General features: G+C 41.8%; 1 protein-coding gene across 2 annotated transcripts in view; it reads right to left on the bottom strand.

Annotated features, from left to right (window-relative positions):
- The window catches only part of ADARB2 (adenosine deaminase RNA specific B2 (inactive)), a 567,650-nt gene that overhangs the window by 489,751 nt on the left and 59,049 nt on the right, over nucleotides 1-18,850 (bottom strand). The window lies entirely within an intron of this gene.

Genomic DNA, 18,850 nt, shown 5'->3' with positions numbered 1-18,850 from the left:
GCTACTTTCCATATTCCCACTCTGAATGAATCTTCCCATTCTTTCTTATAGTCTTAGTCCTAGGTTAGATAATAGCAAAACTAATCAGTCAATAGGAATGATTCAGGAATCTGAATCCCTCCCCTCTCTCCTTTGCCTGGCTTGTTGGCCTATCTTTTAAAACAAATGTCCTCCATGAAATGCTGCCCAGTCCCCTCAGATGATGGAGGCCTCCTCTTCCTCCTGTGACCCAATGTGACAATCCCTGTCTCAGTCATAGAGTTATTAGACAAGCTGTTTTACAGTTCCCTATGGGGAAGGCTGGCTGAGCCTGATGTGAAGCTTTGTGGCATATCCTGGCCTTATCTCCAACAGAGGTGACTTATATGAGGAAATGGGATCCTCTGGAGGAAATCCTGGGGCAGAAGCCTGGGCCTAGAGGTGGTGAAGACAGCTTGAGGGGGGTGGTGGCAACTCACCCTGCCTAGCCCTGGGTCAGAGTCAGCAGCAGACCTAGCTATGTCTTCATGGAGGACTTCAGAAGACAGCAGAGAACAGAGCCCATATGGTTGTTCCAAGACACAGAATGACCCTCCCTGGTGTGATGAAGGGTAAAAGGGCATGGAGAAGAGACAAAGGGGTGAAGTGGCTCCAACATTCAAAAGGGAGGCCTGGGAATGGTAATCACACTTATTCTTGCTCAGTAATTCTCCTCTGACAAACTTCATGTCTGCAGGGCAATTAGTCTGGAAGTTTTAGGGCTCTGCATGTTTGGTCTTATCTCCTCTAAAATATGGTTACATTTCTCTGAATTCAGGATCAAGTTTAATGCTGTGGACATAGGAGAACGTCAATAAATGATAAGTTGAATTGATTGTCCCAAATTGATTTAATTTTCCCTTAAAACCTCCCTATACAAGATTTTTATTAATACATGTGGTCAACAATGAGTGACTGCCTTGGGCTTAGCACTTCCTGCTCAGGGGGAGCAGAGAAGAAGAAATAAGCCAATCAGAGGCCTCAGTCTTGGGAAAAGTAACTGTGTGAGCATAAAACAGTAGCAAGTGCAGTCAGCTTCAGGTGCAGATGGATGGTGTGGCAGGGCCAGTTCCCTGGAGACCACGACACCATGTCTTGAAGGTACATAGCCAACTAGGGCTTACAGACCATTGCTGACATCTGTATCTCTTGTCTGCATCTACTTCCTTCCTCATACTCTGTCTCCTTTGCTCATACCTTAGCTCTGGTTTTGTAGGACATGTAAATCCACTTGCAATGAGGATAAAGTAATCAGTGTAAGAATTAATCAACACCATCCTGATGGTATTACTTGGCTTCCTGAGTGCCTCAGGTTTGTATCCCAGGCTCAGTTTCAGTGTGTTTGTGTCTGACCACTGTGGTTTTGTAGTGGCTCTGGGAATACAGTCACACATCTCCCTGGCAGCGAACTTAACTCATGCCAGGCCAGCTGGTCTGGAAGTACTGGCTGCTCTGGGTGCCACAGGACACTGAAGCAGGCCTGCTCCTGGAGGCTTCACAGATCCTTCACAGCCTTGCTAAGCTGCATAGTGGTCAGAGCGTCTTTGCCTTCCTTTGGTCTCGTGGGCAAACCTGCCAGATCATTCGCCTGTCTACTCCCAGGAAGTGACTGATTTTCTCTCACGGATGTCATCTTTAATGAAGTCCTTGGATGTGTAAGTTCAGCCTGGCATTTTCTTCTCAAAGGCCCACAGCTTGTTTCATTCACACCTGCTTTTTTTTTTTTTTTTTTTTTTGAGAGATTTTTTTTGCTATAGGGCACACATGCTTGCCAGAAAGACAGAGAGACAGAGACAGAAAGCGAGAAATCACCCCCCAGAAGGGATGGCCATGCCACAATCCCTTCTCTTCCAGTCCCTCTCAGGATCTTGGGCACGCACGCACATGTGCCTAGTTTGAGTTTAAGCCACCGGGTCCGGGACTCGAACTGTAGTTGACTACATGGGAGTCCAGCAACATAGCCATTTATTCCAACTGCTGGTCCCCACACCTGCCTCATCTTGAACTATGTCCTGCTTCCCATTGCTTCACCACCCCTTGAACTCCCTTTGACTCCTGTCTTTTCCTTATGTCTGTACTTGATGCCCCAGAAATGCCCAGTGTACAGTTTCAGACCACACCAGACCCTGGCCTATTTCACCTGCCATGGCCAAGGTCAGTGTCTTCCGCTGACTAGGCAGCATGTCACAAAACTGCTGCCATCTTGACCCACCATGAACAGAGTGTCAGTGTTCCCTCAAGTTCATAAGTTGAAACACTTACCCCCAAATGGTGGTGTCTGGAGGTGGGGACTTGCATAAGTGATTAATTAGGTCATAAGGGTGGGATGGGTGAGATTAGTGTGCTTTTAGAAGAAACCCTAGAGAGTTCCTTGACCCTTTTCCTAGTATGTGAAGACATAAGGATTGCAAGCAGGCCCTCCAAAACCTGGCCAGCTGGATCTGTGATCACAGCCTCTGAACTGTGAGAATAAGTCTATTGTTTATAGCCATCCAGTCTGTGATATTTTGTTATAGCAGCCAAACAGATTAAGATACTATTTGCAGCCCAACACGAGCTTGATCCTTCCATAGCTGAGGTCCTACATCATGATTATCCCACACCACGCTCCCCTGCTTGCTCAGAACAAAAGTTGCGATCCTGCACTGGCCTTTCAAAGCCTGGCTCCCATCCTGGTCCATAGCCTTGGGCTTCGCTTGCTACCAGTGGCTACCCCTGTGCCAGGGCTCTTGCCTGAGCTCTGATTTGTAGCTGTGCCAGGCCTCTGCACACTTACGCTTCCCTCTACCCCCTCTGCTGAATGTTCTCCCCTCAGCAAGATTCCATTCCCCACTCCAAGTCCTGGCTCAGCCATAACCTTGTCCCCCAGTTCACCCTCAGCCCTACCCTGCACCTGACCTTACCTTATTCGATGTGTCTTTCTTTCCCACAGAGTCTACAGTCCACAGTTTTCCTTGTTCACTGCTGTGGTTGCCCACTTCTCTAAAACACAAGTTCCCTGAGGAACCTTCTCATTTTGTTCCTGACATATTCTAAGAAGGACCAGCCCTGGTATACAGTGAACATCAATGCAGGGGGTGGGGGGGATGAGAAGTACTTAGATGTGGATTATTTGGTAACAATAGCAACCTATTTCATTCTCAAGGATAAACACAAGTTCCCTGAGGAACCTTCTCATTTTGTTCCTGACATATTCTAAGAAGGACCAGCCCTGGTATACAGTGAACATCAATGCAGGGGGTGGGGGGGGGATGAGAAGTACTTAGATGTGGATTATTTGGTAACAATAGCAACCTATTTCATTCTCAAGGATGCTACCAAGGGAAGCTCACTCTGGCCAGGTCAGCTACAGCCTGTTTGCTCAGAGACTGGCAATTACCCTTCCTCAGTGTGCCAGCTATCACAGGTGACCTTTTCTAAGGTGTGCTTGTTGTTATAGGAGACCTCTCCCCAGGTACACCTGCCTTCTCTGATGACCATTCTTCAGAAGTGCCTGCCATCAGAGGCAACCCTTCCTCAGGGATGCCTGCCATCACAGGCGTACTTCTTCGGTGTGCCTGTATAGCAGGGGGCCTTTCCTCAGGTGTATCTTTCATCACAGGGGCCCTTAGGTGTGTCTGCCAGCAATGGTAACCTTCCTGTAATGGTTCAGTGGTTACGCCAACCTGGCAGTTGAATCTCCTGCCACTGTGAATATCCACTGTCCTGAAGGGTGAGCCTCTCTAATAACTGGGTGTCCTTGTCTAAACTAAAGCACAGTTGCTGTGGAAAGGGGTACCTATTTGAAATCCCAGGGTCTACAAGACTAGTCAGGTTTCATTTAGACTGGCAATGAGAAAGGGGAAACGTAAGATTTCAAGGTGTGGGACCAGCAGTTGGTGTAATGGCTATGTCGCTGGACTCCCATGCAGTTGACTGTGGTTCGAGTTCTGGTCCTGGTGGCTTAAGCTCATGCCGGGTGCATGTGTGTGCGTGTCCAAGATTCCGAGAGGAGAAAGGAGGAAAAGAGATTGTGGCATGGCCATTTCCCCAGGGGGTGATTCCTCGTTTTCTGTCTCTGTCTCTCTCCCTGTCTTTCTGGCAAGTGCATAAAAAAACCCTCCCAAAAAAAAAAAAAAAAAAAAAAAAGATTTCAGGGTGTTTTCCAGACACACCCTTTCAGAGCTGAGTTTTCTGTGAGAAAACTCATTGGGTTCATTAGAATTAAACACTCTTAATCAGCAAGCACAAAACACCTCAGCAATGTGCACTTAATTATAACTAATTTGCTATTGATTAACCATTTATTTTAACAGAACCACTGTAAAAATGTCCTGCGTGTTTAACCATTACAATAAAGAAGCACAGAAGGGTTTTCGAACATTTTATTTCCCTAGGTTGATGTTCAGCATTTTGATTCTAGAGAAGAGGTAGAAAACCACACTAGAAAAAGAGAAATTTAAAAAAAAAAAGAAAACTAGAGAATACCTTTTAATTAGAAAATTCCCTCACGGGCATGTCTGGCTTTCAGCAGAAAACTCATAGTTGTTGTCCCTTCTAATTTTAAATAGCATCCTTGTTCATGGTTATTGTGGATGTCAAATGACCTCTTAGAGGTAATATAAGTCATGCTTACATTAGACATGAGCTTATAAATGAATAAGTTTCTATAAAATGTATTTTGAATTAAGCTGACATTCTTGTATGAGCTATGAATTCCACTACACACAATGTATGTTTCATTTATCTAACTTTACCCAGTTAAAATAATACTCATATTTAATCTTTTAGATGACTAAAATGGACTCATTTAAGAATAGAAGTATTTATAAATTTGTAAGCATTTTTATTAATTTATTTTTGGGATATCTTATGTACTCCCTGATTTTTAAGACAGAAATTACATAATTTAATTTTTTTTTTTGGAGAGGTTTTTGCTATAGAGTGTGTGTGCTCGTCAGACAGGCAGAGAGAGACAGAGAAACAGAAAGTGAGATATCACCCCCCCCGGGGGGATGGCCATACCGCAATCCCTTCTCCTCCATTCTCCTCTCGGGATCTTGGGCACGCACGCACACGCGCCCGGCGTGAGTTTAAGCCACTGGGTCCGGGACTCACACCGCGGTCAACTACGTGGGAGTCCAGCGACATAGCCATTACGCTAACTGCTGGGCCCAATAATTTAAATTTTTTAAGGCACAAAATAATGGGTATCAATTAATGTCCTGCAAATTAATTTTGAAGTAATTCCCTTTGGGTTAATAGAGTGTTCAGAACAATTTATGCTTATCCGAGGGTCTAAATGACCTCAGACACAGGGGCTCACAGACAGCACTCTGCTCATCATCACCAGCCAGCCTCACTGCATCCTTGTCTATTTACACTTTGCTCTTCTGCCATGCCTCCTTGCCAAAAGAGAATTAAACATTTCTCCTCAATTTTTCTCTCTTATTGTGCTAATTTTATAAGATCCGATATTTCCTGGAGGGAAATTAGATTATTTTACTTTTATACTAGACAAGGGAGAGGGAGAGGGGAGAGAAAGAGACAGAAGAGAGACAGCTCAATTACAGAAGACTCTTTGTTGTCCTCTATTATAAAGTATATGATTTTGCAAATTATGTATTCTTTGTTGCATAAAAGCCCTTTCTCTTAATACTGAGTTCTTAACTATGGCATAAGATGTGGAACGTGACTGTTACACATAAGAGATGAATATGGAATTTGACTCTGTAAAAGAGCTTCTTTAAGGCAGTGCTTACCAGTATCCAATTAATTATAAAAACAATTAATAATTTACAAAGGATGTACTTACTTACAGGGAGTATTTTATAATTATTCTCAAGGCTTAGTTATCCTGTTGCCCAGAGCATGATGTAGATTTTTTTCCTGTACCATGAAGTTGAAGCATTAGGATAGGCCAAAGAAAAATTGAACAAACTTGTTAAAAAGCAAAATATTTTAAGATAAACCATTTAGAAACTCTTTCTAAAGCAAAGCTAATCATTTTTTTAAAGCAAAAGTGCACATGAAGCTTAGGATTCCTGACTAATTCAGTTATGCCAAATTCTACAATGTCAAAGTCCTTAGCAACGTACACTATAGGAAGCATGTGGACTCATGAAAAGTTCAAAAACATGCCTTCAGATTCCATACCTCCAGGTGACAAATCTTCATATCTAGATTTTCAAGAAAATACAAAAGCAGCAAAAAGTTATTAATCAAAACTCAATGGCATAGTTCAACTTCCATACGTTGTTTCTTGTAGCTATTGCAAATTCTAATACACGGCTTGCTTAGTGTAAATAGGAAGCTGGATTTAGCCTTAGGAAAATAAAGCCAAAAATAATTCATGGAATTTTAAAAGCGCATATTCTCTTATGTTTGAAACGTTTTCTTCTTTTTTAAAAATTTGCCTTATGATGTCTTATTCACATTTAATTGCACATTTCTATAGCACACAATACAGGTTTTCAAAGTATTCATGTAGTATATAAAAATCAAATCATTTACTGAATGTCTGTCTGTACTCCAAGGCAGCAATGGAAAGAATCAAACATATAATAGTAGGGAGGACAAGTGTTTTCTTCTTTATAAGAGCACTAAAGAAGTAACACTTTCTCTTTCGCTTACTGAAAATTTCCAAACAATGTTTTCTTTCTTCCTTTCTTGGCCTCTGACAGACTACTGGGAAAAATGGAACCGCTGTCCATCTCATCTCTGAAACTAAAATCTCCTGAACGTCTCCTTTTTCTGAAGTCTCTTGAGGTAGCCCACAGAAGAAGGGCACATTTCCTTTGCTGGAAGGTGTTACTAAGTAATAGAAGCCTTCCAAGGATTTAAATGCAGTGTGTTCTATAAATCGAGTGGATCTTTCTAGAATTCCAGAATCAGGGAGCTGCAGTGAAAGCGTCTCTTCCTTAATAGGAAAACATTATGGGGCAAGAGAAAAGCTGCAAAATTACCTGGAAATCTGGGGGTGCAATGCGTGTGTGTTTTCTGTGCATGTGTGTCTTTCTCTGTGTTTCTCTGATTTTTCGTCTGTCTCTCTTATTCCATCAGTTTCAATACAGCATGTATTGGTGCTGAGAAAACTCTGACCTGTACAAGACAAACCTGTCTCCATGACCCTTGCTGGTGTCTGCATCAGCAAGTCTCCTTGGCAATGAAGTCTGAGGAGCTGCTTTGTTCTCAGGCAGCATCTTGCATCAGAGCCCAGCCTCAAACCTGCCTTTGGTTGGCAAGACTTTGAAGTACACTCCTCAAATGCAATTAATGGGAGCTGCTTTTGTGCTGTGTACTTGGAGTTAATCTCCTTGCGGAGGCCTCTATTGTTTCAGGTTCAGCTGTCAGTATCGTTATCCTGCTAAATCTCCCTGAATTTCCACTTCTCTGTCTAAAGTGCCATGATGCTAGCCAAGTGGGGAGAAAGGTTCTTCCGAGATTGATTTTTTTTTTCCAGACATCGTGGTTCTGTTCAATTGAATTCACTCGAGTTGTGGTTAACATAAACACTATGGAGAGTATGACATGTCAAATTAGCAGCTTTGCAAATCTCCTGTTAATTGTCAGCCTAATTAAAAAATTGCTAATTATAATGTTTATAACTTCAAATAACTGCTCAGCTATAAAGTACGGCCTGTCAGGTGTAAACAGGGACTTGAGGGAAAAAATCAATCGACATCTGTTAATTTATCAGCGGCAGTACACCAAATTGAAAAATGGATTGCCTATTGCACTGTAAATCTGCATTACGATAAAAAGACCAATTCATTCAACACCTGCTTAATAAATGATAATGGCCATCTTTACTGGCTTGCCCCTGGGTCTCTCTGCTTATCAAATTCTATCCTGTCCAGGAGCTGAAGAGAGGCAAAAGCCAATCGCACACAATATAAGGTCCCTTGTATCTCAATGAAAGAGAAACACTTAACATTTTGATGCTGAGTAAATTTGAAACAAACTAAAACTAGCACAGACACATAGATTCAGATAGTGAATGTGGAGAGGACTCTCTTCACCGAAGAAATTAAGGACCCCTGAGGCCCATCGCTCATTCTATTCAGTCTGAATTCCTAGAGTCACTGCCTGCTCAATACTGTAGAGGATGGAATACGGTAACATCAATGTCTAAAACCTATGGAACTCTAGTACAACTTTCACCATCCTTTATACATGTCCTACTTATAATAGACCTGCAATTGTTGGTAGCAATTGCTTGGCACACTCAGCGTGGACTGTATTAGGCTGTCAGAAAAGTCATGACATATTTTCTATATTCTTCTATGCAAAAATACATTATGACTACCCCGACAGCCCCATACTATCCTGCTCTGTTTTCACTTTTAAAAAATTAATTAATAAATTGTTTTTTGCCAGAGGGTGTATGTGCTTGCCAGAGAGAAACAGAATGAGAAGAAAGCATCCCCCATGGCGAATGGTTACATTACTACCCCTTTTCCTCCACTTCTTCCTCATTTTGGGATTTTGGGCATGTACACATGTAAAACCCAGATTGTTTCTCATGCTGCTGGGTATGGGACTCAAACCTTGCAGTTGGTCATGTGGAATCCAGCTGCCTTAACCACCAGGCATGGAGCCAGCCCCTGCTGTTTTCTAATTGATACAAGTGCATTCTCTTTCTTTCTTTCTTTCTTTCTTTCTTTCTTTCTTTCTTTCTTTCTTTCTTTCTTTCTTTCTTTCAAGAACTAGCTTTTTGTTGTTGTTGTTATTGTTTGTTTGTCTTTGCTTTTGCTATAGGGCATATACACACTTACGCTCTCCAGAGAGAGACAAAGAAAGGGAAAGTGAGAAATCACCCTGCAGGAGGGATAGTCACACCACAATCCTTCCTCCTCCATTCTCCTCTCAGGGTTTTGGGCACATGTGCACACACGTCCAGCAAGATTTTCAAGCTGCTAGGTCTGGGACTTGAAATGCAGTCAATCATGTGGGAACCCAGCACCTTAACTTCCACACCACCTGCTGGTCCACGCACTAGCTTTTTAAATTTTTATTTATTTTTATGTATGTATTTATGTTTTAGTTTTTTTTTTTTTTTTTTTTTGAGGTTTGCTATAGGGCACATGCGCTCGTCAGAAAGACAGAGAGAGACCGAGAGACAGAAAGCAAAAAAACATTCCTCAGGGGAGATGGCCACACTGCAATCCCTTCTCCTCCATTCTCCTCTTGGGATCTTGGGCATGCACACACACATGCCTGGCATGAGTTTAAGCCACTGGGTCCGGGACTCGAACTGTGGTCAACTACATGGGAGTCCAGCAACATAGCCATTATGCTAACTGCTGGTCTCTGTTTTAGTTTTTCTATAGGGCTCATGCACTTACCAGAGAGAGACAGACATTGAGAGAGAGGGCAAGCAAGAAACCACTCCCCAGGGTGGATGACCGTGCTGGAGTTCCTTCTCCTTCATTCTCCTCTTGGGATTTTGGATATGCACCATCTTTATTTTAGAGCTGCTGGATTCAGGACTCAAACTGTGGGGTTGAATGTGTGGGATCCATTCGCCTTAAACTCCATGCCACTTGCTGGTCCATATCCAAGTACATTCTTTTGTCTCTTCCCATGTCTTATGAGATTTTGAGGCCAGGTCTTCCGGCTTCACCATTCCTTCCCTGTTGTCTCATCATTATCTGACGTGAGTACAACATAGAACAGCAGCTTCATAATACTCAGCCCTTTCCCTTGTCCTTCTGAGAATGCACACAAGACATTAATTAACTTTCCCAGAGGAAAAGTTCTAGTTAAGCACCAGCAGAGGCATTAACAAGCACTCTACTCTTGATTCAACAAACGTTAACTGAGAATTTTTATTCTATGCCAGGAATTATGTGAAGATGGTAAAACAAAGATGTCTATCCTTGGGAGCCTCATGGACTAGAGGCTCATGACTCATGTACTAACACACTGGGATAAACTAGAAAAGACAGTGGCCACTTGCGTGGACCACATGCAATCACATGTATTGAGCAGTAATGATCTCATAAAAAGCCCTTCTCTGGGTGTCACCAACTTCTTGGCTTTCACATTATCAGCTTCAACAGCTAAAGATCAACAACTTAAGACCGCAGGAACAAAGTTGTGTTCTCTCATTAGAATTTTTCTAATGATTTCTGGATCCCTACTTTGAAATTAAGTTATCAGGCCAGCAAGAGAGCTATCAAAGAATCTGCAGGTGCTCCACTAATCCCCCTCTCAGCCTGGCACCCTTGTTTCCTGATTCTTTGTTCTTCAGAGTTTTCATTTGAGATCTGGTGCATATTTGGCCCCTCCCTCCTTTCAGGGTGTGTTTAATCATGCTCTATGGCTCTATCAAGACACTTTCTCCCGGTCATAATTAGGTATATTCTCTCTGGTTCTGCACATCCTAGCTAGAGAAACGATGGGTATCCTGGGTCACAGTTGGCCCTTGTCTTATAGGTTATTCCTTCCTTTTCTACTCTAAACTTCCCTCATCCCATCTCCCCTTCTAGGAGAGGAAGAATTAGAAAGATTGCCTTGGGCCAGGACTCTTATCCATATTATTTTCATTTTATTCAATGTCTTAGAATGTGCCCTCACCAGTCTGGAGAGGCAGCTATGATGTGGGGTGGCCCGAGCAAGCACAGACTATAGAGAAGTTAAGAAGAGCACAGGCCCAGTGGGCAGAGGCAGAGAGAAGGTGAGCAGAGGAGCTGGAATAAAGCCAGCCTCTCGGTGGAAGGCAGGGTGCTGTGCAGAGGTGGCATTTATTGAGTGAACACCTGTCAGCAATAAAGTGCCCATAATCAGCTTTTGCAACTGTCAGGTTACATTACAATTACTCCCATTTTACAGATGAGTTATATAAGGTGTCAGCTATCTCAGACTTCCTCTAAATATCCCAGACAGGAAGGGACAGAAAAAGACAAGAAGTTGGGTCTCTGGACTCATGATCTTCACTCTATCGCCATGAAACTCCACTACTGCTGGGGAAGAATGGGCTAAGAGAAAAGAACCAAGAAACGGTGAATGTTTACATTCAGGTAACAGAGGCTGCTTTACTAAATAAAGGCCAAATTAAGGGTTCACAATGGCACACATGCGGTCAGCAGACCAGTGCACCAACCCTAATTCCAGGGACATGAATATACTCCCATACCTGGTCAGATGAACTGGGGAGACACTGTGGATTATCTGAATGTGTCCAGTAGAAACACCCTTAAATATATACTAAAATAAGAGCAATTCTGCTCAATAGAGGAGACTGACCCGCTGACACTGAAGGAGGTCATGTGGACACTAAGAAAGAGTCATCTGGGCTGCCCTTAGGAGCCAAGGCTAGACTAACTGACAGCCAGTGTCCAAACAGGTCTCAGTCCTATGCTGTTAAGGAACTGAGTTCAGCCAGCACCTTGCTGAGCTATGAAGTGGTATCTTCCTGGAGCCTCCACACAGAGCCCTGCTTTGCCCATCTGTGAACTTCAGCCACCCGACGCCTTGAGCTGAGCTGAATCAACTTCGGTTAACTTCTGAGGTGGGACTCTGAGATAGTTAATGGCATTGTTGTAAGCTGCTGGATTTTTGGTACTTTTACCAGAGTGGCAGAAAGCTAAACACATTTATTTTGCACTCAAGAAACTGTCAAATTTAAGTGATGTTTCTCAGAGTGAGTTAGGAACTGTGTCAACCATGGTTCCTTCAAGTCTATTGCATCCAATTGATCAAAGAAGAAAGACAGAAGCAGAGAAGTGCCATAGGCTCCTGAGAAGCCCTGGCCTGAGACGGATCCACATCTGCTCTGCTCATCTTCCACCACTGAGTCATCCTCAAACAACCACACCTGATGCAGAGCATGCTAGCAAATGCAGTCCTGATGGCCATCACCCTGGTAATAACTCTACGGGAGCAAATACACACAAATCATGATGCATAGCAGCCTCCCTGCCCTGGTTATCCACTGGCTGGACATTTGCACACACAATGGCAGTGAGGATTGGTACAACACCAGAGTATGTCCCAGGAGAATTGCTGATCAGATCAGATGGAATTGAAGATGACATAAGGAGAGAAATTGTAGTGTTTCCTAGAAAACTACTAGAAATAATAGTGCATGGGAGTGTTCAGGAACAAAGCTGAGTTTAAATCCATATAGTATGTATGCTACTATTTGTAATGTTCAGTTTAATTATTTAATAAATTTTGGTTAATACATTATTATAATGTGCAATTAAAGTATTTTTAAATGAATAGGACATCTAATATTTTTACCTTTCCACAGTTCAGTATTTCCAGCAATTGGAATCATACAGTATACAGCCTTTTTATGTTGACTTCTTTATACATACTTATATGTATTCAAGTTTCATCCATTCTTTTCATAACTTGATAGTTTTTTGTTTGTTTGTTTGTTTTTTATATTTTTTTTCCCATAGGGCATGTGTGCTCACTGGCGAGAAAGAGAGAGAGAGGGAAAGTGAGATGGTATCCCCCAGAGGATATGGCCATGATACAAACCCTTCTTCATTATTATCTTGAATTTGGGCATGTACACACATGTGCCCAGTGTGTGTGTGTGTTTCTGAGAGAGGTTTTTGCTATAGGGCATGCGTGCTCACCAGGAAGACAGAGAGAGACAAAGAGAAATAAAGTGAGAAATCACCCCCAGGGGAGACAGCCACACTGTAATCCCTTATCTTCCATTCTCCTCTTGGGATGTTGGGCACGCATGCACACGCACCTAGCATGAGTTTAAGCCACCGGGTCTGGGACTTAAACTGTGGTCAACTACATGGGAGACCATTGTCCGTAATGGTGACATAGCCATTACACCAACTGCTGGCCCTCCAATGTGTTTTTCATGCCACCAGTCCATGACTTGTACTGTGGAGTCAGTACATGTGGGATCCAGCCATGTGGGATCCAGTACCTTAATCACCACGCCACCTGTTGGCCCCAGTAGCTTGTTTCTTTTTAACACTGGATAATACTCCATTGTCTAGATATACCACAGCTTGTTTATCCATTCAACTACTGAAAGGCAATTGTGAATAAAACTATTATAAACACGTATGTGCAGGTTTGTGTGTGGATATAAGTTTATAACTAGTTTAGATAAAAAAGCAAAAACAAAAACAACAACAACAACAAAACAACAAGGAACATGACTGCTGGGTCATATGGTTAAAAGTACCCCTAGTTTCATAAGAAATTATCAAACTGTCTTCTACAGTGGCTGTGCCTTTCTGAATTTTTACCAATGAAGAATGAGTTTCCCATAAGATGTGACTTAATAAGCTGCACAATGCTATGACTGGGGCTTCCTTTTTAGGAGGTTTCATGGTCCAGAGAACTGTGCTTCGCTAGTGGAATTGGTGTTAGTTAAATTAGTTAAAAATAGTTATCATTTATTAAGTGCATGCAAAGCACTAGGTATTTCATATTAATCATCTCATTTAATCATCTCAATTAGGTGTGTACTAGTATCTTTCTCTTGCTGATAAAAAATCAAAGACTGAGGAGGTTAAGTCAATTGCTTCCCAAAGATTATCATAAGTAAATAGCCAAAACAATTCAAATTTGTCTGACTTCTAAGCCACATTCTTTCCACTCATGGAGTTCTCTGTAGCACAGCACAACTTTACTGATCCTCTGAAATACTTTTCAAGCACTGTTGCAACTCTCTATGTGTCCAGCTGAGTAGTGTGGGCATAATTGCTTAGAATAAGCTGGGAGCAGAAATGGGAAAGGAAAATAAATAAAAGAGGTCACATTTGGGAGATGCAAAAATCAAAACAAACAAATCACAGAATTCCAGGTTTATCAAGTGTATGCCATGACCAGCGGTGAGACGGAAGAAGCCTATGCATTTTATCAACAAAAATCACTAAAGCTGCCAGAGTTTCTTGTATGAAGAGTTTCTCTTTTCCCACAGGAAGTAGTGGAACCATAATTAAGAAGGAAAAAAAAAAAAAAGCTTAGGTCATTGCTAACTTCTAACTCCAACATCTTTAATTCTAGTTATTTCCCCTGGCTCCTTTGCTTATTGCCCTAGATCTTTCCTTAATATTTAAGGCCTTGCATAACAGTTTATATAAAACCTTCAAAACCATTTCCAGCTAAATCAGAAAGCTCATCAAATGGAGTTGTGTGCAGACACTGAGTTTGTCCAAGGGGAGGGGTCATGGAAACAAAGGGGGGGTATCTAGAGAATAACACACACCTGTGAGCCCCCCTAACCTGTGAGGGAGGTGAGTGAACCTGGAGATGACTCAGTCACACTTTCTGTCTCACCTGAGTCACATGAGGCACAAGAGGTGGAATAACTGGCCAAGTGCCTCACCTCCATGTTGGGTGGGTTAATGCCAACATCTGGCATCAGGCACTAATCCAGGCTCTTTGGACTATGCCCCACATCAACAGGAGATCATTGAGGATAGGGCCAAACATCAGTGGCTATGAAGTAGCTCAGTGACATGAAACTCCTTAGTCTGGAGGAAAGCAAGGGCAGAAGAATACAGGAATGGCTGGTCTAAGAGTAGAGTCGGGGAGCATTTCTCTAGGAAGTGCCTAGAGAGGAGACTATTCTGAGGGGTTTTGTTTCCCAGAGAGGAGTCCTTAGACTAGCAGCATTTATACTCCTAGGGAGTTTTAAATTTGCAGAATGTCAGGGCTTATATTAGACCTCCAGACACTGAACAAAGGAAAGTGAAGATAGCGGAAGATAGAAAAGAGCCATACAGACAATAATGGTATATTGAATGCTCAGTCCGATGTTCAGGAACACACAGATCAACCTGCAGGAAACTGAAAACCAATCATAGTTCTGCAAAATGAACAGGGCTGGCTGGGTGAGATTTCAGGGTGAGTGGGAGACTGGTTATGCCTCAGCACATGATTATTTAGGTTCCAAGGATCCATGTACTCTGGAAGCAACACACCTATAGACTGTCAAGGAAGGGTAGCATGAGGGTTTAGGGCAGTGTGGAACAGGGATGGAGACCCACTACTGAAGCAAATAGCAAGTGAGAGAAGCATAGGAGTCATTCTGAGACAGCACCTCATTTATACCACATACCAGAGTAGTCCAGGAACAGCTTTTTAAATTTTTAGGTTTCTTGGCTCCAGTTCAATGTCAAGTCAGAACTGCAGGAGTAGTCCATGAACTGTATGTTTTACATTCTACACCTGGGGAGTCTTATGACCAGACAGGTCCTTGCTACTGGAGAGATGCAGACTGCATTCCCTGTATCACAATTCCCTTAGGAAAACCGCCAGAGGTTTTCTGTGATGAACACCACCAACAGCACCAACGTTGACACATTTCCTCCTGTGGCTTCTCCTGCTCTACCTATTACAGCTATCCAGCATCTTCCTACAGTGGGATGTACACCCCTGCGCTGGGTAATTTTAAATGCTGAGCTAGAGAGTCTCATCAGTACTGTTTCCAAACATTAACTCCAATCCTGCTCGTTAGCTCTATTGTTTTGTTTCACAAAGCCATCTGAGCACTAGAAATATATGAAACCACAAAGAGATGTAGTCTACTAAGAAGCATCACTATTTTGGGGACCAGGAGATGACATAGTGGTTACATCACTGGACTCCCACATGGCTGACCGTGGCTCAAGTGCTAGACCTGGAGACTTAAAATTCCAGCTAGGGGTGTATGGCCGACCGTGGCTCAAGTGCTAGACCTGGAGGCTTAAAATTCCAGCTAGGGGTGCGTGTGTGCATGCCAAAAATCCCATGAGGAGGATGAAGAAGGGATTGAGGCGTGTTTATCTCCCTTAGGAGGTGATTTCTGACTTTCTGTCTCTCTGTCTCTCTCTGCCTGTCTCTCTGGCAAGCACATGCACCCTGTAGCAAAAAAAAACAAAAAAACAAAACAAACAAACAAAAAAAAACCTCTCTCAAAGAAAAACACCAATATTTTTAACTAATATTTTAAAAACCTGAGACTTCAAGATGTCCAACATTTAATGACTCCACTTTTGACCCACATTGTTGTATTTTTTTTTTGGCATTGTGTCTCCAACTAATTGAAACATTGAGATTTTATAGAGCCATTTGAACAGGAGCTTTTGGCAAAGAGGTATGAGCTTACATAGTTGGAGAATTTGTGTAGCCTGAAATCATCTCTAATGAAATTACTAAAAATATAGAGGATTTTTTTCGGTTCTTACTTTGAAATTAACATCTGTATCAGCAATGGAATTTAAAAGATGTTTCTGCGTTCATAGTAGTATATTTGTGTGAGACTGATTTGCATAGTTTGTCCCAAATATGCTTTAATTTAAAGCCATAGATTTCATGAGCTTGTCTCAGTAGAAAGTCCAGGATGATGATTCAAACATCAAATTAAATGCCACATGATAATTAGTCAGACACTGCTTAGACTTGAAGTCTCTCTGACTCTCCCTCTTTCACTTTCTTTTAAGTATCACCATGACAGTACATGCTTTCTGAAGGTTATAAAACATCTGAACCCTGATTTTTCAATAACTATACATACAAATTTGGTATGTTTAAATTGAACTCATGTGTAAGTACATTTGTACACAAAATTACTCGGTTCTTACTTTGAAATTAACATCTGTATCAGCAATGGAATTTAAAAGATGTTTCTGCGTTCATAGTAGTATATTTGTGTGAGACTGATTTGCATAGTTTGTCCCAAATATGCTTTAATTTAAAGCATAAAATTACTCTAATTTCTTATATACATTTTTGTTAATAAAAAAATTTCCATTTGTAGGTAATATCAGGCATAGTTTCAGAAAAATAAACTATTCATTTATAAACACTAATTGTTAAAAAAAAAAAGCAAACTAAGCAATATTCTGATCTCCATGGAACTGAGCGATCCTTGTTTTCACAGCTGAATAGTCAAAGGGATGTTTACCATAATTGGAGGATACTTGACAGTTTAAGTAGCCCACACTTAGCAGACTTCAAAATAGGTCCTAAATTATTTGTTGCAAGTCCTTAGATAAACAAGCAAGAGTGCTGCCCAATTGTCCTAAAAAGTCACAAATTAGAGACATTTCTAGGTCATCCCTAGTCATTTCTGAATGTAATGATAAAATTCTGATTTTCTTGTGTATTAGCCTTTTTGAATGTCACAAAAGCTATCTTTCAAGCTTGGCAACCTTTCCATAAAGGAATCCTAAATATAGATATAAACCCAACAAAAAATGAGTTGGGACCCACCTGCAGCCTGTCTGCACACTGGACCAAAGCATCAGGTCAGCTCTTCCTTGTGACAAGGATCTTGGTCAGGTCCTCTGGACTCTCTCTGGTTTTTCCAAGCTCAGTTTTAGCAAATATCCTACTAAGCCAGTTTATTGAGAACCCTCACTTCCCCCGTCCGTAGTGGTTATAAGCACGTTTTTCTCAATAATTTTCTGCTCATTTCTTGCTCACTTCTGACTATAAATCCCCACTGGTTGCTGGAGCACTTTGTGTTGGGTTCAATCTCTCTTCCGTACTACAGTTGTCTTCAATCAAGTCTTTATCTGTTCAATGGGCTGAACTTTTATTTTTCCTCTTTTAATAGCCAATATGTTTGCGTATAATTTTATATCAGTTGCATCATAATAAGTGACAAGAGTGATAACTGAAGATTTTGCATGACTGGTTATTAATCAATTTCCCTTATAATACCTGGAATTTTAGAAATGACATCACATTTATTATCTTTCCTGAAGTTGGCACAAGGAGCTTCAGAATGTTGAATCCTTATAAACATTAAAGTGATCAATCAACTTAAGAACCAATCATTTTTATATTAAGATTTGGGTTACTGGCTCTGTTACTGGTCCTGTTGAACCCCATTTGGGTTATTGGTTCCCTTTCCACAGAGTCTCCAAATCTTCCACCCTACTGCACAAGGCTTTTCAGCTTTACACATTTCTGAGGCCTGCCTCATGCTATAAACATTCACGTGTACAACCCCTGATGAGGCTCAGTGCCCCTCATTGGAGCTTAGGGCACCAAGGCTCAGAAAGGCTGTGGCTTAAATAAACCAAGACAGCATGTGCAGGGTAAGATACACACTTGAGGATTCCTGACTGCCCAGAATGTCTTCGCTTTTTGAACTGCCCCACCTGATTCTAAGAGAACCATTATGATAGTTTATGTGCATGTCTGTGCAGAAGCCAGGGCAAAAAATGACTTGGTACGATAGAAAACAGACGTCTGAATGCAGTGGGCAGGCAGAAACTCAGTGTCACAGATAAACATGAATTGCATTTACTACACATCCATTGAGTGAGCCTGCCACATACCTCAAGGTTTTTTCTTATTTTGGCTTTAAATGGAATGTTAAATTCTTTATACAGAAAGAAACAGAAAGGTCAAATACAAGTAATTGCATCTTCCTGCAGCACATCCACTTCTCAAAGAATTTTTCAGGCTAACTCTCTGTGCTTATCTTCCTCCTTACTTCTCCTCTTTAAAGCGACTGAGGTCACTTAGCATCCTGTGCTGAGCTTGCCCCCTTACCCATGTCTGGACTCCCATAAGTTTGTGCTCAGTTTCTCTCCCTCCTTAGCACAGTCTGTCTTCCAAATCCCATCAGAGGTACTTTACCACGACTTGCTGAGAAAGAGGACACACATGTGATTTCATTTGTTTGTTCATGAAACTGATAATACTAAATAGCCCTCACCCAGATGATGCAGAAGCTGAGTTTGTTATCAAATTGGAAACATTTAGAATGGGCCACCCAAGTAACCACTCTGGTCCTTCCAATTGCACATATCAGTGAACTTACCAATAGGCTTAGGGCTTTGCTATGTGATGTTGAATGAGGACAAAGACCTCTTGCCGTATATGGGTAGCAACGCACAAGCTGGTGTCTGTCACCTGCCTT

Source organism: Tupaia chinensis, unplaced genomic scaffold, assembly GCF_000334495.1.
Source record: "Tupaia chinensis unplaced genomic scaffold, TupChi_1.0 Scaffold000052_1, whole genome shotgun sequence".
Classification (NCBI taxonomy): domain Eukaryota; kingdom Metazoa; phylum Chordata; class Mammalia; order Scandentia; family Tupaiidae; genus Tupaia; species Tupaia belangeri.
Note: the sequence above shows the minus strand (reverse complement) of the source record. Positions and strands in the feature narration are given on the sequence as shown.